The sequence below is a fragment of the Ambystoma mexicanum genome, chromosome 6q (assembly GCF_040938575.1).
Source record: "Ambystoma mexicanum isolate Mex_15411 chromosome 6q, UKY_AmexF1_1, whole genome shotgun sequence".
NCBI lineage: Eukaryota > Metazoa > Chordata > Amphibia > Caudata > Ambystomatidae > Ambystoma > Ambystoma mexicanum.
The window spans coordinates 974,255,865-974,279,571 of record NC_090937.1 but is presented as its reverse complement, the minus strand read 5'-3'; the positions used below and the strand labels follow the sequence as shown (position 1 = coordinate 974,279,571).

The 23,707-nt window shown below is 45.4% G+C and overlaps 1 protein-coding gene across 1 annotated transcript in view; it reads left to right on the top strand.

The window, feature by feature from the left end:
* Positions 1-23,707, top strand: part of LOC138516394 (uncharacterized) — a 746,393-nt gene that overhangs the window by 430,598 nt on the left and 292,088 nt on the right. The gene's annotated exons all lie outside the window — the stretch shown is intronic.

The following is a 23,707-nucleotide window of genomic DNA, read 5'->3' as shown; positions in this document are numbered from 1 at the left end:
CAGAGCTGTGGGTTTTGAGGAACAGCTACCACATACAATATGGAATCTTTGTGTGTAATTTTTGTAGAGGCTACCAATGTATAAATATGTATTTAGGACAAAAATCGATTTTAATATTAGTGGCTAGGGGAGGTTTCTAAGGACTGTAAAAGCCAAACCATAAATGTGACATCATCCGTCCTTGATCCAATCACTCAGATGCAAGGCAGGTATGAGGTCCTGATCCAATCCCAGTTCACAGGGGCAAGCTTAGTTAAGCTGGCCCATACACCCATTTTGTGATGTCATTTGAAAGGATAAATAGAGACAGCTGACATCACATAGGGATCTTACTGACTCACTTACTCATTGACTTTCCTGATTCCAGCTAAGCACTTTGTTCCTGCATTCTACATCCAGCCTTTAACATCCTTCCAGATCCACATGCCAAGAATCTTGCCAAGCAGTAGCTGAACCATTTTCAGCAAGGCCTCAATCCTCAAACTTATTCTCACAACCCAGTGGAGCACTGTGGTGTGGGAAATCATCTTGGAACTAGCATCCTGAAACTATCTGGCTTGCTACCATAAGGCTTGCCTGATGAGCTCGCTATCCCACCGATTTGAACTACCCAGAAACAAGAAGGGCAGATCCAGATTCCCAAGAGGAGTTTGATGAGGAGCGCCAAAAAGCTAGTGCATTTAAAAAACAGAGGGACGACCTGGCTGCACAGAGGGGCACTCTAACTCAGAAGAGGGACACCTTAGGCCAGGAAGTCACCCAATTAAAAACTAAGTTAGAGGAAAGAAAGCTGGCCCTTCAGGAGTTTGGTGGAATCAAAACTGATTGTGAAAAGCTGCTAAAGCACACCACGCGGGTGGAGGATGCTTTGGAAAAGAATACTCAGGCCAATAAGGATCAAACTCAGGAGGTGAGTCTCCTGCAGCAAAAATTGGCCCGGTATTCCCAATCTAGGCAAGAAGCACAGAGAGACAATGAGGCTCTCTGTGAAAAGAATGACAGGCTCCACAAACGGATAGCTGTGCAAGAATAAATCATAGAGACCAGTAAGGCTTTAATAGAAGAGCAAAAGGGTCAGATTTTGGCATGCCATTAGGGAACAGGGGCTGAAAGAGATGAGGTAAGATGGGAAAGAGAAACCCCTGAGCATAATCTCAGGACCCCTGCCATCAGGGACCTTAATCCCTTCAATCCCATGGACTCTGCCACCCTCATGTCCACTGGCTCATATGTACCAAGGGCCAAAGGGATGGTAGACTTCAGCACAATGCGAAATATGGGACTGACAGATCAGCGCCTCCCAGAACTGGCTGGGCGGGCATCTATGTACAGATTCTCAAATATTAGGGCCAGCCTCTCTGATCCGGAAGACTCCAGTGAGGGGAGAATCAGAGAACTAGATCCTCAAAAATATCACCTACCAAAGGATCAGTCAGTCAAATTTGGTGGGGAATTCCATGAAACTAGGCCCACAAAGAACATCCTAAAAACCTCTTCCCAGCTAGGGCAGTGGGGGGGGGGGGTACTCAGCCAATCCTGGGAAGCAAGGGAGAGTCAGTAGACTCTTCTGAGCGCCACAGGTCTCAAGAGACTAGGCCCCCACATTCTGCAAGCCAATCCCAAGCCCGCAGAATCAGGAAGAGCCTAGAGGATCAGACAGCCACCTCCTGTAGCAGTGCCTCTGAGTCAGAGGATGAGTGGACAAGGGTGACCAAAAATAAAAAAGCCAACAAAATTAAGAGGTCCCTACTGAAAGATCCCCTGAAGCAAATAAAGGCCATTAGGAGTGTCATAACGCCCTATCATAAAAATGCCAAATATTCAGTTTGGGAGCACCTCGAGTTGTATGAACAAATGATGGATACTTTCCACCTGAAGGATAGCCAAAGTTGCATTCAGTATGTCAAGTGGACATTTTCACCTGAATACTCCAGCTTCTTTGCAGGGCTGGAGGATCAGAACCACTCAAGATGGTCCACCTGTAGGGCGGCCATCTTAAAGCATTTCTCAATAAATAGAAACCCTTAAGAGGCCTGCAAGGTGGCCTACAATATGCAATGTTGGGAAGACCAAGCCCTACAAGAATTTGTACAAGAGCTGAAACGTGCTTTTGCGCAAACCACCAGGAGGATGCGCACAGACAATAGGGAGTTCATCAATACGTTCTTTCATGCACTCCCTAAATACATTATGACCCAGCTGGTGAGGGATTTTCATGAGAATAGATCACTAGATTGGGTAATTGAACAGGGAACTCACATTTATGAAGTGCAGAAACCAGTAGAAAATAAAAGTGTCAATAAAAGCCCAAAACCAACCAACACCTCTGCTGCTGCTAAGGTGGCGGAGGTGGAAGTTGCCCCCGTTTTAGATCTGGAGATGGGGGGGCCTACAAATATTCCTGTGCAAAATCCTCCTAACCAAAAACCAGAAGGCCCTCGGGCCAATCCCAAACCGGTAGTCAGGGAGGTAGCCCCACAAATGGGACCCCTAACTCCCCTGACTATATCAGCCCCCGTTACAAGGGCAACATACCCATCCTGGGCTATGTGTGGACTCCTCCAGCCCAAGGGGGGGATTCAACCAGGTAGCTGTCAACCCAGGAAACTTCCCTCTTAACTTTCCCCAGGAGGGCAGTAATCCCCTAAATGCCGGGTTGAGTTTCTTTCCCCGGTACCCGCCAAACATCAACCCCCAAAACAACCCTTCTTTCTTTCTCCACTTTCCTGAGCCCAGACAGCCCAATCCGGGAGAGGGGAGAGGTACCAGAATTATCCCAACCAAGGGTATTATGGGAGAAGGAACAGTTACCCTTCCCCTGATCAACCTAGGGTAGACCGGAGAACCCCGTACCAGCCAGAGCAGGTGTCTCAACTGGAGCGCCAGGTCCAGAACTTGGCACAGGATCTGGGTCGCATGTTGAGGGCTCAGCAGAACCCTCAGATGAACATGGCGATCAGAACCCCTCAAATCAAGGGTCTGGTACTCCAGAGCAATGACGGGGAGAGAACCCTGACAACCCACCGGTATCCAGGGAGGAGGCACAGGGGGAAGGGGGCCTTAGAGGAAGCTTCCTTCCCCACTTGTGAAAAGCCCCTGGAAACCAGGAACCAGAACCAAAATCTCCTGCCCCCGAAAGTCTGCAACCTAAGGAACACAGGGCGGGTGGAAGAAATAAAGGGCCTAAAAAGACCCATTTTGTGGAGGAGGTTAGAATCTTCCAATTTGAAGGAGAGGGGTCCTCAGAGGATTCTGGAGAAAGGATCTTCTCATTCAGAGATGGAGGAACTCCTCCCAAGGAAAAATGGGTCCCGAGAGATCCTGATCAAGACTGGGTAGATGTGGGGACCGAGTTAAAACCGCCCATCATTGAACCCCAGAATGACCAGCCAGAAAATCATCTGGCCCAAACCAATTCTGGTGACTGCCTCCAAAAAAGGGGGGGGGCAGCCCAGAATCAAAACCAGGGGAGCCCAAAACTCCCCCCCCCCATATCCAACGGTCACCTTTTTCTTACAGGTTCCCAAGATCCCAAACAAAATCCTGCCCAAATCACCTTCTGTCAGAATCCAGAGCAAAGAAATGAATCCACCAATTGGCCCAAAATGTGCATTATCTTTCCCCCCTTGAGGAAAAGGAGGGAAGATGTTATGCCCCAGTCCAAATACAGGGGCAATGTACCATTTTTGGCACTGGTGGACACTGGATCCCAAGCCACCCTTCTGTCAAAAAAGGCCTTTGACCAGCTGAATTCGGGAAGGGGGGAGAAATACCAAATCCCTCTCACCCCTCTTCCTGGACAACTTCAGAACTTCGATGGGAAGGAAATTCCTGTCGAGGGGACTGCAGATTTAGACCTTAAAATTGGGCAACACAAGGTGAAGCACCCGGTCATAGTTGTGACTCCAGAGGGCACACCATGTTTACTAGGGAATGACATCCTGCGTAGATTGTCCCCCCTAATAGATTGTGTAAATAAGGTCATCTGGACCCAGACTAACCGACCAATGAAATTAAAACATAGTGTCAACCATGTTAGTTTAAATGGCACATGCCACATCGTTGAACAAAAACCTGACCAAATTGAATTCCATTTCCAAAATAACCAAATCCCTGACGTGACAGTAATTGCAGTAGGACAACAAACTGGTGATGGGAAGTCCTCTCTATTTCTGAAAATCAACCTTCCTTCCATTCTTAAGTGGCATTCCACACTGGAAGGGAATATTCTGAAATTCTATAGAAATTCACAATCAGAAAATCCCACTTCTATAGTCCAAAATGATGAGAAATCAGCTCAAAGCTTGGCTGACATTCAGAAAATTGGAGAACAGTTGTTCATCCCTATTCAGTTAAGTGAGGGAAAGGATTTTGTTCTTGCCCGAGTGTGCGTGAACAACGGTAAGAGCTTCATCAGCGAGGCCATGTTGCAAAAACTCCCAAAATATCCAGCCATTCCCACATTTAAATTGTTAGACCAATGGGAAATGGACCTGGAAACACCCAATTCCATACATCTCCTGCCTAGAAGGTGTATGCTCAAAATGTCTATAGATAACGAGAGCATAGTCCATAATTGTTGGGTCGTGCGAGATGTCCCTGCTGCATTTTATTTAGGCAGTGACATTCTCAATCGCTTTGCCATTAGTTTGGACCTGATACACTTCAAAGCCTGGTGCCAATTAGCGGTTAATCTCATGGACATTGATCACCCAGAGAAAGCATTTGGGTCAGCTCAACTGCTGCCATATGCAGTTGAAATTCAGATTGGAGAGGAAGTCACCATCCCAGAACGGACCCGACAATTCTCAATTAAAGTAAAAATTAAAAGAGGACAGAAACTGAAATATCCTGATGCATATGTTCGCCTCAATGCTCATTTCCAACTGCAGGGGCTGAGGTTAAACCCAACACCACTAGTCAATATAGAACACAACACCATTCCAATAGAGGTGGATAACAGCGACCTTAGGAGTATCACTCTGGGCGCAGGCACCATTATTGGAATGGCGGTTGATTACCGACATTTTTCCATAGATTTAGGTAACGAACTGGTAGGACCAATCATAAGCGACTGTTTTGACAGTGATGGCGACAATGACATAACACCAGACAGGATCTTCACCCGGCATGGGGGGATTTTCCTGGTGTACTCTTCCTGCCCTTATGGTAAGGGAGAGGTGACCTGTGACTTCAGGAGGGACGAGGTGATCTTTCAAGTCCACCAGGACTGCCTTCCCCACCTGAAGCCATCAATCCAAGTCAGTACTTTGACCAGGGACTTCTCCACCCAGCTGGAGGACGCCACTGAGATAGCCAAACCAGAAGTCTTTCTGGGCTTCAGGCAGATGGTTGAATATAGAGTCAACTCAGCTGATGCCTGTGAGACTCTGGAGCAAAGGCAAAAATTGTAAAAAGTTTTCTTAGATTTTCAAGATCTCTTTGCGGTGGACTCATATGACTGTGGTCGCACCGACATCCACACAACAACAATTCCCACAGACTCTGGCATGACTCCAGTGTTTGTGAAACAATATCACTTCCCTCTCTCATCAATGGGGTCCCTTACAGAAATAATTAAGAACCTTGAGTCCCGTGGACTAATCCGTCCAGTCCACAGCACCTTCAATAATCCGGTGCTGGGGATTTTTAAACTAAACGGCCAGTGGAGACTCTGTGCTGACCTAAGGGAGCTCAACAAACGGGTCCATACTTCCCAATGGCCTGTTCCCTACATTGACCAAGGGCTGGCCCAGATCCAGGGGTCAATGGTATATACAGCCATTGACCTGACCAATGTGTACTTGACTGTACCTGCCAGTAGGGAGGACCTATACAAGCTGGCCTTTACCTTCGGGGGCAGCAGTACACTTGGACCTGGACTCCCTTCGGATACATCAACTCCGGCAATTAATTTAATATCTTTCTGCATAAGGCCATGCCCGACTTGGGTGAAAGGGGTAACCTGGCCTATGTAGGTGATGTTCTAGTCAAAAGCTCAGCTGTGGAGGAACACATAGCGGAGATCTGTTATGTTCTGACACAGTTGAGTGCTGCCGGAGCAAAACTCTCTTTCCAAAAAGCACAGTGGTGCAGGACCCATGTCAATTTCTTGGGGCATGAGATAACTCCTGAGAGTCTCTGTCCCCAGGAAAAGAAAGTAGAAGCACTCCAGAAACTAAAAGACCCCACAACTCTGCGGGAACTAAGGAGCCTCCTTGGACTGATTAATTACAGTAGAAAGTGCATTGAGGATTACGCAGAGATCACAAGACCCCTGATCCATCTGTTGAGGGGGGTCAAGTGGGAGTGGGGTCAGAACAAGCCGAGACAGTAAGACAACTCAAAAGAAGCCTCTCACAAGCGCCTTGCCTAGCTTACCCTGTCGAAAACAAGGAGTTCTTCTTGGAGACAGAGTTCTCAAATACATGCGGGACTGCAGTATTATACCAAAAGCATGACAGGGGGGGGGGGGGTGGTCATTCCGAGTTTGGAGGCAGCCATGGTGCTCGGGTCCGGGTAGGCGGAATGGGGACTTACCGGGACATTCCGGCCTATGTGGACCCGGTAAGTCCCCATGCCGAATACCATTCCACATTCCCATTCGAGCCCCCATAGGGCTCAATGGGAATGGGGAAGGCGCTAATAATGGGCTTGCAAATAGCGGGCCTGTTATTTGCTGCCTGGTCCCCTAACAGATCCCGCTAAGGACGTCTGGTCTGACCAGACATTTTCAGCGGGTCCCGTTAGGGAACCTCGGAATAGGGCAGTAAGGGGTTACTGGCGCCCGTAACCCCTTACCGCCTACCTCGGAATGACCCCAAGGTCTATAAAGTAATCTCCAATGCGAGTAAGACTTTATCCTCAGTGGAGGAAAAATTCAACGATTGTAAGAAGGCACTCCTGGCGACGGTGTGGGCATTGAAGAATTACCGCCTGTTTATCCAGAGGGAACACATCATAGTGGAGACTCCACAACAGCCTCTGCAATATCTCCAAAGTGACAGGAGCCAGGCCGGAAATGTGAGTAATTACTGAATTACTTCCTGGATTCCGTCAATGCAAGGCTTACCTGTGGAGGTCAGATATGGCCAAAACAAGAAGAGACCCCTCACGCAAGGTCTGGCTGACTTGCATGATTGTGCCAGAGAAAACTGTCTCGAGGACTAAAGTCTTAAAATCAAGGACAACATGGAGGCATACCTTAATTCCCCACACAAAGTCAATGAAGAAGACAAGTGTGAGGGAATGCCCACTGTCTATGTTGATGTGACATGATGTTTTGCACCTTGGCTTTTCCCACCTCTGACAGCACCTCTTGGCAGCGCACATCCACTGGTGCGAACTGCCTTTGATAATGCAGGGGTGACAGAGGGGACTGAAGCGTGCAGGAAAGGGCCGGAACACTGCTGAATGGAGACACACTTATGTGGATTGTAGGGGCGCGGCCTGCTTCAGGGGAACAAACCTGGAGACACTGGGTCTGGTGAGGCCATGTGTACAATGGCCCCTGTGTAGAAGATACCTTTGAAGTGTACATGGTGTTTGGCACCCTGGCCGTTCCCACCCCTGACAGCACCCCTTTGGCAGCGCACATGCACTGGTGCAAACTGGCTTTGAAAATGGAGGGGGTGGATGTGCCTGAGGCGTGCAGGCAAGACCCGGAACACTGCTGAATGGAGACACACTTGATTCACTGAAAAATTGAAACAACCATTGATAAAAGTTCTGTTGTGTTTTATTTTGATGGCACAAAACTACGACATATTGTAAAGTTCCGGTTGCAGCACAGTGAGGGAAAATCCCCTGTGCTGACCGCTGTCACTGGGGAAAGTTTCTCTAATGGCACCAACGACACAGGCAGGTATTACTCGTCGAACGCGGTGTCCAAGCCTCCCATGAAGCCACCATGTAAACGAACGATAGGCCACCAGCCTATACCACCTGTGGAAGAGAAAGATACAAACTGTTTATAAATGAACAAGATAAGTGTATTAAACCTTAGTTGCCAATGACAATTCTTCTATCCAGTGGCATTGTTGCCATTACAAATGCTACCTAGACACTGTACCATATTGTACGACTATTACTATAGAATTGCAAGACTACATTTGTTTGGCATTGATAGATCAAAGTTACGACAATATAGGAGACAACCATTAAATGGTAGTGGCTTAAGTGACATCATAATTAAAGTACACTTACTCGATACTTGGATTCCGAGGGCAAACTGTTGCTCAAAGTTCATGCATAAGGACCGTCATAATCCTAACACGGTCCGTGTGAGGCAGGCTGCCCTGAAGTCTGCATTGCGGCCTTGTCTCGCCTTCCGATATGTAGGACAAGCATCCAGAGTTTTCTCGGCAGCAGCAGTTCTCCTCCTCGGTTGGCATTAGCGTGCACCGATTGCAGGTACACCAGGTGGAAACGCCGTCCATGCGACTAGACCCAGGCTCTTGATATGTTGAATCGTCCCCCCCCACTGTCGTCCAAAAAGCCCATTGTTTGTGCATCTTTCTCTTTCGAGTCATTCCGCCTCAGAATACCCCGGCTCGTACTGGTAGGGCTGTTTTGTTGCCATTATGGGGGAAACAAAAAAAATGGATAGTAATGGTACTGGTTTCTGTTCGTACAGGCTAGAAGCAGTGAAGGTAGCTGACCAGAGCACAGAAACGAGGCACAAAATACCTAAAAAAAGACAGTGAAAGAAATGAAAAAGAAAATCTAATGGTGTCTGTTAAGAAGCAGTCTGTTTATAGTTATTGAGGAAAGAGGTGTCCTGCCATTTCCATGGAGACACGTCATTAGCTGGAGCGCCGATAATGTTGACACAAGACGTTCTTTGGTGTTGTGAAATGGGCTGTACGCATCTAGTGATGTCAGCCTCAGGGGCGGGGATATGATTTAGTGCCGCCAGGGCAGTCCTGCTTGGGCGATGCATCAACGGATTAGATTATCACAAAATGGCCGCACCCTGCTGCCTGATTTTGCATATGTACAAAAGTGGAAAACTACGGTAAGGCGCATGGCAAATGTTTGTACGATCGATCAACGTATGTTTAGAAACACATGCCCGAACCCTCGGGACAATAATAATTCTGAGCGCACTATTCCTTTAATATCCGTGCAGAAATATCGCTATGCAGAAATATCACCATACAAAAATATCGCCATATTTTTGCGGCGATATTAAGGCATGGAACCTGCGGGGGACACCCTGGCAAACCCAGCATTATTTTTAAAGGAGCGGGGGACACCCCCGCAACGCCTGCTCCCAAAACCCCCAAAAATTATCCCCCAAAAATATCACCTATGGCCGTTCCAGACGACCATATATACAGCAATATTTTTGGTGGGGATAATATGTAGTGATACTGTCTAGTTTTGGGTGTATATGTTGGCAGTGTCCTTATAGATGTAGAAGGGGTTGTGTCCCCCATGGTGACAAGTTGATTTCCACTGTCAATAATTACCAGATGTTTCAACCTTTTATTTACTTTTATTAAATATGCCACACTGATTGATTTGAGGAAGCACCATCAATCGCCACCCATTACCAGAAAACCAAGTTTTTTTTTACCAATTTAGAAAATCTATGCAATAGTGTTCTTTTTATTCCTTCATTTACAATTTCTATCACTTTTTGCCATATTGTTGTTTTATTATTGACACTTTAAGAATGTCTTCTTTATTTATTTATTTATTATTTTCCTTTGATTTTTATTATCCTGATTGACATCAATTGCTTGATTTAAAAATCTGATAATCACCTTGATTTTTTACTATCGTTTTATATCTCTTAAACTAGACACAATAAAAGTTTTGCACTGACATATTTATAACCGCATACACATATGCACTTTTAGTTTTTTGCAGACGCCTTCCTTTACTGTCTCTCGTAAATGTATCTCATCTAACTTTTTACCCCATTTTGGAGTTTGATACACCCTCTTCTTTTTGGTCTTGCTTCGGGAATCCTTAATTAAAACCCTGTTTGCTGTGTTAGTGCGTACCTTTCCACCCTCTTGGAACCAGGAATCGAGGTATCTATTTATTTTCTTTTGTAATCCCCAAAAACCCTGTTACTTATATACATATATTTATAATACAGTCCCTCCCCTCATATTTGCCATTTTCGAAGCTCTAATTACATCCATGGCTCAGCTCGAGTGCCTCAGCATTGACTCTTCCCCAATCGACCAGTTTGCCTTCAAAGGGGCACCTGCTGACCGATTCTTTTTTGCACACTTATTTATTGAGCGCCACTCTCCACAGGAAGCTCCACGATCTTCTGGCTAATGGCAAAAGTTGTCGATAGTTAGAGAGTCTAGATCCGGGCCCAGGTCGACTGGACCAGAACCATCCACAGCGCTACCAAAATGTGCACTAGCACCTTGGAGCGTCTCATGTGCTCGAAGGAATTTCCAAAAATGATCTCAGATCCAAATAACTGGACAGACTCAAAGAATATGGCAAAATAATACTTTATTATCAGCTCAAATAAAATATGGCAGTCTGGCAAACATCAAAATGTAGTCCACACACTCACACTTTAGTTTCGATTATACCAAGGCTTTACACCTCAACATCCTTCATTTATGATGTTATCCTACGTGGCAAACTATAAAACCTATTGAAGGGAGGGATTGGTTAAGGAAACATATACACCTATATATCATATAAGTATTACTAATATCACTGGATGCCCCTTATCTAATAGGCACAGATTATAGCAGAATAACAGCAGTGGGTTGGCCTGTACAACATTATATAGCGTGTTGCTACATAGACCCTCTAATTGGTGGGCATTCTCTTCCAACCCAGGACTTTCAGCTTGCCAGCAGCACATAAGCTAAATGAAACCCAGGTGCAGAGAACAACATCAGACTACTACCCACTTGCCCAAATAGTCCATCATCTCTCATCAGTCAGGCGCCAAGCCAAGGTTTCTTCTTTACAGTTTACCTTGCAGCCTGTTCTCTGTTATTGAACTTTCAAGGGAGTGTAGATACACCATTATCTTCATCTGGAGCTTAATGAATAGCCCTTGTTTTCAACTTCTGAATCGCGTTTGAGGAGACCATGATTTTGTCCATTTTGACCTTTTATTTAGTACTATTTAATTCAAATAGGCTGGGTGTCATTACTCATATTGGCCTCTAGAGACTTGGTTTCTCTACCTCACATAAGCTTTCTGCATCATTGACTGTCCAGTACTTGGCACTTACAAATGTTTTCTTCTTTGTTCAATCTAAGAGAAATATGTCTTACTTACATGGCTTATCCTCTTGACACCTTTTGTGCCTTGCAATTATTTTCCTTGATCCCAGGCCAAGAGACTCCTCTTTATTCCTTACACAAAGCTGTTTTTCCAGCACCTCGTGACTCTGCAGCCCTGGTCTGTCTCTGAGATAGTTTGATTGTTTTCAACACAAGTCCGGCGTCCATCTTTTTCTCATGACCACTTTTGTAATGTTTTATTTTCTTCTGCAGCAAGCTTCTATCTCTGATCTATCCATTTCTGCATATGTACATTCACTTCGTCTCTACTTTCTTTGGTGCACATGATTTCTTAATATTTAGTTACATGGTTCTTTTGTTGCTTCCGTTACATCTTCATTCTTTGAGTATTTGCATATCATTTGAGTGTGTCATTATATCTTCTCTTCGTGACATCACTTTGCCCTTGTCCAATTTCACTTATAGCTCTTCGATGTCCATTGGAGTGTGCAGACATCCTTCCACCCCTTCGGTGTGAGGGTACATTCGATACGGTTGTCTAAGTGCATATTCTCTCATACACTTGATGCTTTATTGGGACAATACCTGGTGTCACACAATGGGCTCTTCAACTGCTGTTCCAGTATGACCGAGGTGAGGGGACAGAGTCTATCAGTGACGTACACGTCTGCTCCTCTACATTACAAATTGCAATTGAAGTGAAATAATAAGTGCTTGTGCTGAAAAATGTGGTGTCCAGTGATAGTCATCTGGGAAATGGCCACCAGAGGGCAACATTTCCCAAAAAATGCACCCTCTGTAAAGTCAAACCCTTTCCCCAAATGTTCTAGGGTTGGCATTTTTAATATATATTTAATCACCTCCTAGAATATTTGGGGAAAGTATTTTAGGGGGTCATGAAAAAAAGTCTCCTCACTGGAACTTTATCCAGGCGACATTATCGTATGGAACCAAAAATAAGTCCTGGGGCTCTGACATGGCAAACACCTGCACGAATGAAGCACTGACACTGAATCCAAAATATAAACTCATCAAAACATCATTGTTTGACATATCAGAAGTGAATGTGAAACATAGATGATGGGAGCAAAAGAAAGCATACTCCCCACAAAATTGTACATTTAATAAATGTAATCAGAAGAGAGTGGACATTCAAAGGAATCCTGTCCCAGAGGTCAAACAGGTAGGGAACTGAACTAACCACAATGTTACTTTTTGATAATCACTGATGACACGGTTGCTTTTGGCAGGCAGAGGCAAACACTGTGCAAACTGCAGAAAAATCTGTATTGCAGGAAAAACCTGAACAGAAAAAGAAGGCAATAGGGGTTAAAACGGCTTCCGACCTACTAGGAATAAAACACTGTAGATTTTCTCAATGCACCATTAACCTTTATTTTTTAGGCTGATGTATGCAAAATAAGCATGTAGTTTAAGTGATCAAAATACCATTTCTCATGGCCTTTTCCTTCTGAGATTACTTTGTAATTGAGATGTGGGCCTGCTTCCGATGGTGGAGATATGCACCGAAACTGATGCCATCTCGCTGAGCGACAGTTTCAAAAGGGCGAGCAATCCTTGCCTTACCGCATTGAAATGGTCATCGAAACCACCAAGTTAGTAAATGTGTGATCTGTTATGTCATCATTGTGGTCATAGTCTGCGCAACAGGGAGCATAAATGATAAGGTGTCTTTAGCTAAATTTCCAGGGTTTTGATGCATTAAGTTCTCACCTTAATGTTCCAGCAACTAAAGGTTTTTCCTTGAATTTCAAAGGTTCTGTTACAAAGTATTGCTCACCTTAGCTTCCCTGCAACTAAAGTTTTTTCTTGAATTTCAAGGCTTTTGTTATTCCATAGATTTTAGAATGCTTCCAGACCAGTAGCCATGGCCTTCAGAGTGCAGGCTTTGAGAACTCACAATGTTTTTAGGCAATGTGCAGTGAGATTAAATGTTTGTCATGGAGCACACACTTTGGTTAAGCAGCGTTCTCCAAGCGCCATCATTTTGGCACGGGCTGATTTGGCGTGGCCATTCCGACGCAGCTCCCATTTCGCACAAAACCCATTCTGGCACCGTTATTTTGGCGCAAGGGATGTTTACAAGTGGCTGACATTGCAGCCACGTCTAAATGCGCTCATGCTACATAAGATCACAGGACATAAGATCACAGGACTGCATTGCCACAAACAAAGCCACCTCCCACTTGCGTTGCTTTTCTTTTAATTACATTAAATTAACGGAATAGAAAAAAACATACAGCCTTGAACCCTGGTCTGCAAGAGATCAAGGCCCAGCATTTAACCACTATGCCACTTGGTGTTTCGTAGGGCATATATTTCATACTTAGTGAATAATTTAATATGTTCAATGATAAAAGGCTAGGCAACTTGTGAAAATCCAAACAATAAAATCAATGTAGTATAATGGTTAAGTGCTGTGTCTCAAACTACTTAATGCCAGGGTTCTCTGATAGCAGCATTCAGAATAAATGTGATTTTTTTAAATTTAATTTTTGTTTCTGTTTTATAATGTTGCCCAGAGACGGTGTAGTCCTCCTTTTGAATATATGTGCAGTTTAAGGGGGAATATGTAGTGTGAGGGTATGCATGTCATCTAAGAGGGTGTGCATGCAATGTGTGTTTGTGTGTGTATGCGTGCGTGCGTGCATGCGTGCGTGAGCGCGCGCGCGCGCATGGTGTGAAGTTGTTTGTGAGGGATGAAGTTTATAACGTTGCAGTGAATAAATGTGTTTCATGTTTAATACTTGTTCAATTCTGCAACGACTGTGCAATACATGTCCCTTCCTGTTTTATAATGTTGCATTAACATCTTTTTAACGTTTAATCCATATTACAAAATGCAAAGTGCATGCAGGTCCATGTCAATTGCGACCTCTCGCACCAAAACATCCTTGTGCCGAAAGGTACAAAATGCAAAGTGCCCGCAGGTTCATGCCACGCCAATTGCGACCTCTCACGCCAGAACACCTTTGTGCCAAGAGGTCCCTGCCCCAACTGGCTCCGTTTTACTGGGTGTGCCCAAACAGAACCTGCAGTGAAAAGGTCACACCATAACAACGTGCACCTAAATTGCCATTCTGAAAATGTCCTGTCCCGTGCTCCAAGCCCCCTGTTTTATGGCCAGTCTCTTGGTGACTGTTGTGATACATCGCACAACCCCAACTAACCACATCTACGCAGCACAGAAACGGGAAATAAATAACCGGCTGCAAGAATAACATATGCCCAGGTACTTTCTGCACCCATAGCGAAAATCAAAGCTTGCACCCATGAATATACTCACACTACTGCTTAGCTTCAAAGTGAGGAAGGGGCCAGCCTCTCTCAGGCCATGTTGCTCTAAGTGGTCTTGTAACCTTGTCGTATTTGTTAGGCACCATGGCCTGAGGGGGCTAGCTTCTTCCTTGGTTTGAAGCTAAGCAGCGTTGGCGCTGGTTACTGCATGGATGGGAGACCTTGGTCACCAGTAAGTTTTCACCCTCAAAGTCACTGTAGCTATAAAAATATCTATTTTGTTTATTATGTATAAAACATTGCAGGCTTTGAGAACCCCCAATGTTTTTAGTTATTGCCCTGTGTGATGAAATTCTTTGCAGAGGATCACACACTTTGGTTAAGCACCATGCTAACAGCCCTTTGTTTTATGGCCGGTCGACTGGTGACTGTTGTGGTACATCGCACAACCCCAACTACCCACATTTAAGCAGCACAAAAAAGGGTAAAAAATGAACGGCTGCAAGATTAACATATGTCCAGGTACTTTTGCCCCCATAGGGAAATTCACAAGCTGGCACCCATGAATATACACACAGTAAGTGGCCACATATTTTAAAGTGAAATATACAAATGTAGTTCAATTGACCTTTTCCTTAGAAGAAAGTGTGCAAGACAAAATAGCATTGGCCGTTTAAAACAGTAATAAACACCAGGAAAAAAACCTGAGAGAGGAAACCTTTCATTAAATATGCTGGCAAAGTATAAAAGGTGCTCACCTTTTAACACCCGCAATCTGTAGTGAAATATTCCATGGAAAACAAAATCCCAACATGAAACAAGTGCTTGTGGTCTGTGGCTAAGCGTCTGCACTGGGAACATGACAACTTGAGTAAATTCCTGGTATCCAAATACTTGAGCAAGCTTACCAGCCTCAAAAAAACCCGAGGGGTTGCATCCACCCTCTGAAAAAAAGTTACACTGTCCACCCACATGTGTCCTTTACTGGTGCCCTGAAAAGCAACCACAATCAGGGGAAAATATCTGTATCAGTGTCCAGGACTGCAAACTCTCTTGCCACATTGTGGGCAAATACTCATGACTTACTTGCCCTCTCATCATTTCCCCTCCTCACCTACATGTCTGGCTTCAACAATACTGTGCTTTATAAAGCTAACTTCAAAGGTACACATACCATAGTGTCACTCAAATGTATAAATCCTTATGGGACTGTTTTAGGCAAATATGTACAATTGTGGCATTGTTCCTGCCATCTTGACTGTGAAACTACAAATACCAGAATGCAATTCAGCAAAAGGCAAAAAAATTGTCTCTGAGTGCAAAACTTTCAAGGACTGACAGTAGCACGATTTAAAAAAAAAGAATGCAGATGCCGTGTGTTATGAGATATTTAAAACTTTGAGAACTCACAATGTTTTAGGCAATGCGCAGTGAGATTAAATTATTTGCCATGGAGCACACACTTTGGTTAAGCAGCATTCTTTAAGCGGTACACCCCTTTTCAGCGCCATCATTTTGACACGGGCAGATTTGGCACAGGAATTCCGCTGCAGCGTCCATTTCGGCATGCCCTTTTCAGAGCGAAAGCCATTACAGGACGTTATTTTGGCACAAGGGATGTTTGGACATGGCTGACATTGCAACCATGTCTAAATGCCCTCATGCTAAATACCATCACACGACTGCACTGCAGCAAACCTTGCCACCTCCCACTTGCGTTGCTTTTCTTTTAATTAAATTAAATTAGTTAAATTGAACAAAATACTATGTTCAATGATAAAAGGCTAGGTATGAAACTTGTGATAACCCAAACAATAACATATTTGTAGCATAATGGTTAAGTGCTACGTTTCGAACTCTTCAAGGCCAAGGTTTGCTGATAGCAGTGCTCAGCATAAATGTGATTTTTTTTCAATTTCATTTTTTCTGTTTTATAAAATGCAGATGCTGTGTGTTATGAGATAATTAAAACTAAGAAAACACACGGCATTCAGAACCGTGGACTGTCTGCTTTCCATGCAGTAACCAGGAATGACCCTGCTTAGTTTCAAAGCGGGGAAGGATCCAGCCCCCTTAGGCCATGTTTCTCTAAGGGTCCTTATAAGGGGGGGCATATGTTAGGCAATATGTCCTTGATCGACTTTGAAGCTAAGCAGAGTTTGTCCAAGTTACTGCAGGTATGGGAAACCCACTGTTTCTGTAAAAATACCTATTTTATTATAGACTGTGAGACTACAAATACCACAATGCAATTCAGCAAAAGGCAGAAAAGTGTCTCCGAGTGCAAAACCTTCAAGGGCTGACAGTGGCGGTATTTAAAAAAAGTAAATAATTCAGATGTCCATTCATGCAGTAACCAGGACTGACCCGGCTTAGCTTTAAAGCAAGAAAAGGGCTGGTCCATTCCTCTAAGTGGTCTTGTAAGTTTGGCTCCTTTATTAGGCAACATGGCCTGAGAAGGCTGGCTCCTTACTCACTTTGAAGCCAAGAAGGGTCTTTCCTGGTTACTGCATGAATTGGAAACCTGGATGGCAATCGAGTCACTGGCCATGGCCTTTTGCCACAGTCAGTGATTTTTCACCCCCGATGTCACTATAGTTATAAATATTTCTTTCCCCAAAAACATTTATTTTTAAATGTAACCGCTGGTGCCGAACTACACATACCTGCAGTTATCTGTAGTTCTTTGTAACCCCGGATAAAGCCATGTAGATCAGCAAAACAGCCCAAAGAAAAAATGCTTCTCTGCCCCCCCAGGGCATCACCAAGTGCCCCCCTCATCTGTGCCAGCTCCCCTCAATCCCCAGACGGCTTCCTCACCTCCCCTGCCCTCTCCCTTTTACCCCAGAGCACACACTTCTTCTGTGACGCAGTTTGCTTTCAGATGTTGGCCAATCCCTCTGTTTTGGACTAGAGGTGTGTGTTATTTCCAGAATCTGCATCCTTATAATGAAAATCTTATGCGCGTTCTCTGTTTTCCCTTTTCTGGATCTGAAAGCCATGGGGGAGTCCACAGTAATTGTGGAATGTGGCAACCCACATTATCTAGAACTTTCTGCTCCTCGGCTTACAGCCCATTCAGAATGCAGTCGCGAGGCTGGTCTTTGGTGCCCTGTGATGTCGCCCCACCTCACCTATTTTGGCCAAACTCCATTTGCTGCCAATTAAATGCAGGATCATTTTTTTTAGCTGTTCTTCATAGTGAACAGGACTTTTTTATGCTTTTGACCACACCTTTGTTTCTAAGGTATGACACTAGGTTGCAGGACAACAGCTTAAATTATTCCAATGAGCTTCTGTTCACTGTCCCGGCATAAAGCTGGGTCCACAAAGGCAGACCTCCCTTTTCATTTAGGCACTAAATAGCAACATCACTTCCCCTTGCCCCTTCGCTCTCCGCAGAACCTTTGGGTCTTAAGTCAGGCTCTGAAAACCTCTTTTTGCTCATTAAACCTGTACTTTGCCTGTGCCAGCTCTAGGCAAAGAGGCAGTTGCGTGATTTGTGATTTCCAAAACTCGTGCACATACCTGTAGTGAAGACCTTCGATTAAAAGATACATCAGTTCAACGATCTGTGAACAAAAAAAGTATTGTACTCTGCCTTATTGGCAAGCTGAGCAAACTGCAAGCATCAAAGATCAAAATCCTAGAACTGATTTGCAGAGTATGATGCAGTCAAGGGGTGACCATTTGAATGACACTGTGAATAGATGAAGGTGAGTTCTCCCTGCCAGTCTGGGGCTCAATGATGACAGAAGGAAGTAAGGGACTGGCCAGAAAAGTGACCATGTCACTAATAACAGAGGATCTCAGAGGCCCTTCAGCTTCTGTGGTCGGAGACGCTACACACTGTAGTTAATTATGGACATGGCCATTCTAGGCAGCTGCCTTGGGCGCCACCAGCAGAGGAGCAGCAGTGGGGACCAGTGTGGCCCTATAAACATCAAATCTAGGGCAGCATAAACGCAGGCACTGGACAGGGAGACCCGGCGCTTCGTCGCTCCATGTGCCAGGCTCTAGCCGATGGCAGGTTATCCTATTCCACTGTTAGAGTTGTTTATTTTATTCCTTTTTTTTATTTTATGTGTCATATTTAAAATTTGTTTCACACATTTTTTGTTTTTACTTTCCTTTTATTGTGTATGTCAGTCATAGCACAGTATAAGAATTACGAAGAACACTAAATGTTTGGCCATATTATTAAGAATAATTCACCTTCAACCAGGTCGGACTGGGACAAGAAATAGGCTTGGACACCCAAAAAAAAGTGGCCCACCCTGCGCCTCAAAAAAGTGGCCCACCGCGCGCCTCAAAAAAGTGGCCCACCCCGCGCCTCAAAAAAAGTGCCCCATCCCGCGCCTCAAAAAAAGTGGCCCTTAAACCATCATCCGTGAATCGCCTACCACGCTTCTCACTGCGCAAACACAGATGTTTCTACAGTATCAGTGCCATTAATGAAACACGACCTTTCACCCCTTGACAAAACAGGAAGTGGCATCAAAAGTAGACTAATATGGTCATGATTTCACTAATGTGATATGCAGTTCATACAACAATGGATCCCTATATGTATCGTTAATATCTGTGTGTTTAGATCCATATTGTCAAATTACTGTGAATGCAAGCATACGTCCAAGGCAAAATAATAATATGTTATTGTACAGCACTTATGCTTAAGCTCTTTTTTATAGAACAAATATGCCTACAATATCACCCAACCTGCGTTGGTATTCATTTATCGACCTCAGAAGAATGAAAGGCTGAGATTGCTTTGCTGGGATTCAAACCTGCAACCTGCAGATCACACACACATCGCAGCAGCAAGCGTTCAACCCACTGCGCTATCATATCGGCTATAGTAACTTGAGCAATTATTCTGTGATGGATACCATTTAACTGGTAACTGAGATTTAACAGCAGACCAGTTAAGTTCATCTGCAGGTCTGGTGCAAATATGGCCGCTAGTCAAGCCTACGTGCATCTCTTTTCAAGCTTCAGAGTTTGGCAAAATAGGGAAAGCAGGCAGCACACTCACAGGACATCCCATACTCTCAGCAATAGTTACCTCATACATGCAATGAAAGCCTCTTGAAGTCCAGGTTTGACGATCTTTCTGGCCCTTCCCTGGCAGGGCCCAGGCTGTAAACAGGTACCTGAGGAAAAAAGAAGCCATGGTGTGCTTGAGCCAGATTAAATTGAACCTTATTAAAGTATGGCAGGTGTGTACCCTGCCTGAAATGTCTGCCTTCTTCTGTGCCCTGTTCGTGAAAAGGTGCCAGGGGATGTCTGCCCATTTAGGTTACATATTCATATTCTTATTAGCAGCAGATTAGTAGCACTGCAAAGAAGCCCCTAGGAGCTGCTTCTTTGCAGCCAAACACCATGCTAAGCTCTTAGCGGAGCCCTGTCACAAGTCCTTAGTTCCACAGTAGGCTGCTGCTCCTGTAAGTCTGGTAGGGCTGGGGCAAAGTCATTCACTGACACCTCAATGCGGGTAGAAACTTTAAGAAGTCAACTGGGCTAAGTCGTCAAATGGCCACCATAGTTGCATTTTAAACCAACAGCCCGGTGAATGCTGGGACTTGTAGTTTAATTGTTCCCATAAGTACAGAACTGCAAGTTCCATACAAATGTACATTGGATTAGTCACAACTTAGTCATATCTAAAATGTTAGTCGGGTGACACACAGGGCATGTTGCCACCCTGATGTAAGGAAGAGCTAGCCACTGGGATAACATGGCGGGCTGGTAGCTCTGAAAGGCCGGCAGGGGTGGGGTGAAGTCAGCGATGTGTTGGGTGCAGCGTGTGCAGATTTCCCCTTCAGGTTGAGCATCATTTACAAGTGTTCCGCCAAGAGCTCGCTCTGTGTCACTTTTCAAAGTACTTATCTATAGGAAGCTGGTAATAACCAGCCACTGAAGTACTGCTAAGATGGTTCTGCTGGATAAAGCTCTCACAGGAGTGCGCTAGTGTTTAAAATGAGTTTCGTTGCTCTGGAGAATTGCAACATCTGCTCTGCCATTGTGTCATTTGGATGCCCTGGGGGTTGACAGTGATGTGAACAACACGTTTATATGTTTTAAAGAATCTTGAATGTTCCAGAAGATCCGGGTCCAACACCAAAGGAATTTGGCATGTCCCACTCCCTCCCCAACCCCCGCCCACCCCTACCCCTCTCCTTCAGATCCGCCAGAACCCAAGGAGACAATGCAAATTGAAACATGAAGGGTACACATTTGAAAAAAACACCTAACATCACATGCAAGTTGGATTCTCCCATAGTCATATGTATATAATATAGATAGACAACCAAAGACAGACAGATAAATAGATAGAGGGTGAGGGAAAGAAATGCATGCTTTTTCACTAGATTAATAAATGAAGGCCAACCTCCCTCAAGGCTCCTGCCCCCCACCTCTGCACCCCCACTTCCCATTGTTCAGCCCGGGAAGCCAGGAAGAGGAGATTTTGGAGCACTGTGTGAAAACTTGAACATAGTTGTGACAAGCCTCTTTTTGGGCCGACTTTCCCTTCTCGGTCTAATTCCACCGAGCGACATCCTCTGACTAGCGACTTTAAGGTATTTTATGGCGGTGCCCGGCCACTCTCACCTGTTGCCTTCCTGGATGAACTTGCTTTTTAACAGTGAATTATGGGCTCATGAAAAGTGCTGGCGGGAATCTCACGCGTGTGCAATAAAAATCATTTGCACAGTACACGCTTAAAAAGGAATTGTTTCTTGAAGACTAAATAATCCTTCTCACTCCACTGTGCACTTTTCTCCACCTCGGCGGGTGAAAGACTGAGTTTGATCAAGAAGCCTACAAATTGAACACAACATACATGCCAAAATGCCCCATGCACTGATGCCAGTCGGTAGAACCTAGTCCAGTCCCAGGTTTAACTTTGCATTCTGGGATTTGTAGTCCCGGATTTCCACATTGTAGTACAAGTCCCAGAATGCAAAATTGAAACCGGGACTGGCATCTAACTAGAATGGGGCCTTTCTTTGCATGTATAAGAGATAAGAATGGCACAAACTTAATCCACTGAGTTACCTTACATCTTCCATGTATACATATTGCATGGTAGCTTAGAGTCTTACCTCAGCTCAGGGCCATCTCTCTCCGTCTCCGCTGTTAGGCAGCTGTGGCGTCCGCTGTTAGGCAGCTGTGGCGCACGCCTGTGGCTGTGTGGGAGGGTACTACTAGGTGGCTGTGGCCTGGGCTGTGGGGGCTGCCCGGGCCGGCCGGCTAGGCTGGCTGGCTGGCTGCCTGTGTGCCCTGGGCCCCTGGCCTCAGCTTGCTGCTACTGCTGGAGTGGCTGCTACTGTGGTCCTTCTCCTCCTGACTCCTGGACACTACAGTACGGCAGCCTCCGACACCCCCACGTCCCTCGTCCTCCTGGTGTCACTGTTAGTCTGTGCGCTGCTCTCTTTGCAGCCCCAGTCCAGTCCGACCTGTTTGTCTGAGTAGTGAGTACTGTAGACCGGGTCAGAGGCCCAGGGAAAATATAGTCAGTCACGTGACTGAGGCTGGTGGCGGCACAGAGTCTCGTTGGCTGCTGCCTGCAGCCACATTTTCATTGGCCCAATGGTCCGCCTGTTTTTCTGGCGGCCCCCAGGCAGGCACAAGTTGCTTTTCAACTTTTCAAAAGTGCAACAAATTTGCTGCTTTCTGCAAAGTTGAAAGCAACTTAATGTGTGCACCGCTGGGCCGAGCCAGGCCCCGCCCAGCCCAGCCCTGCCCTGCAGTCAGCCTCCAGGCTCCAGCAGCCTGCCCAGTGCTGGCCCGGCTGTTAGTTCATTTTGCAAATTGCACACTGTCTCTCTGAGACTCTGACTCACTTGAGTGAGCCGGCTCGAGCAGCGCACAGCGGCCCCAGCCCCCATCCCCCTGGAGTGGCGGCACTTTCATCCCCCGCCCCTCTAATTTCCATGCATGCTGCCTGATGCATGCATCATAATTTATGATGCATACATCACATCATGCATGCAAAATTTCAATCATCAAAGCAAGGTAACATTTACCTTGCTTTGATGATTTATACGCTGCCCCTGTGCCCCAGCCCAGCCGCCCCCTCCCCCAGCCAGAGTGCGGCAGTTGATCCGCCGACGCCGTCCTGTTGGTTTGGCCCGCCCCGGGCAAGGGGAATGGGATGGGATCAATTTAATGCTGCGGCACGCGCAATCCCAGCCGCAGCCAGGCACACACTGACACACTGACTCTGACTGCACACTGCGGCCCGAGAGGCTGCGGGCGGCTGCACTGCAGGCAGTTGTGTGACACGCACTCTATATTATATTAATAAAACAATTTAATTAAAAAAAATATTCAAAAGAAAACCAGCCCAAGGCATGGCCAAAAACCGGCCCCCTGGCCTCCACACATGATTTCCTATCGGCCACGGGCCGACTGGCCGATGGGGCCAGTCCGACCCTGCCTTGAACATATCCTATGGTCTGAATCCCTGGTGGGATAATATGCCATCCACCAGGTGAAAGTTGAAAATTATGGTTAATTATTACAATATGATGGCTCCCGATCCACCAGGTGAAAGTTGAAAATGATGGTTAATTATTACAATATGATGGCTCCTCGCTCCTCTCCTCCCACGTACCACACATACTGAAAGGGCCAGCCATACTACATTCAAAAACACACAATCCAGACATCTGCTGAAAGGACAAACAGCCGCAAACAACAAACAACCCGGACACTGGACGTTATCCCTCCAGACACAACAAAGCACACTCAGAGAGCCGACAGACACAGATGCCAGTTTCTCCTGGTTCTGCGAGCATCAACAAAAGAGCACAACCTCTAATCTATCCCTCTTCCCTCACCAGCCTACCCCACTCACTTTCGCACAGAGCCACGTGAGCACCTGCACACCATACACATGGCAGCAGTGTGTGGTATAAATCAACTTAACATAACATCTCTGTCAGTTAATGTTGCCTAGCAACAAATGACATCCTGGAATATCAAGCTCTTTCCATACAAGAGACCATGTGACGATTGAGAAAATTGTTTCCACTCTTTGACCCTGAAGAAGGATCCAGTGAAGAAGCAGAAACCATGGTCATTGTCCCCTTTTTCCCCATTGCTTTAATCACTTGTAAGAATAATATGTGTTTCACTTTTTTATTTCTATACACTTACATGCATAATAAAACATATGCTATGTTACTTGTTGACCCATTGA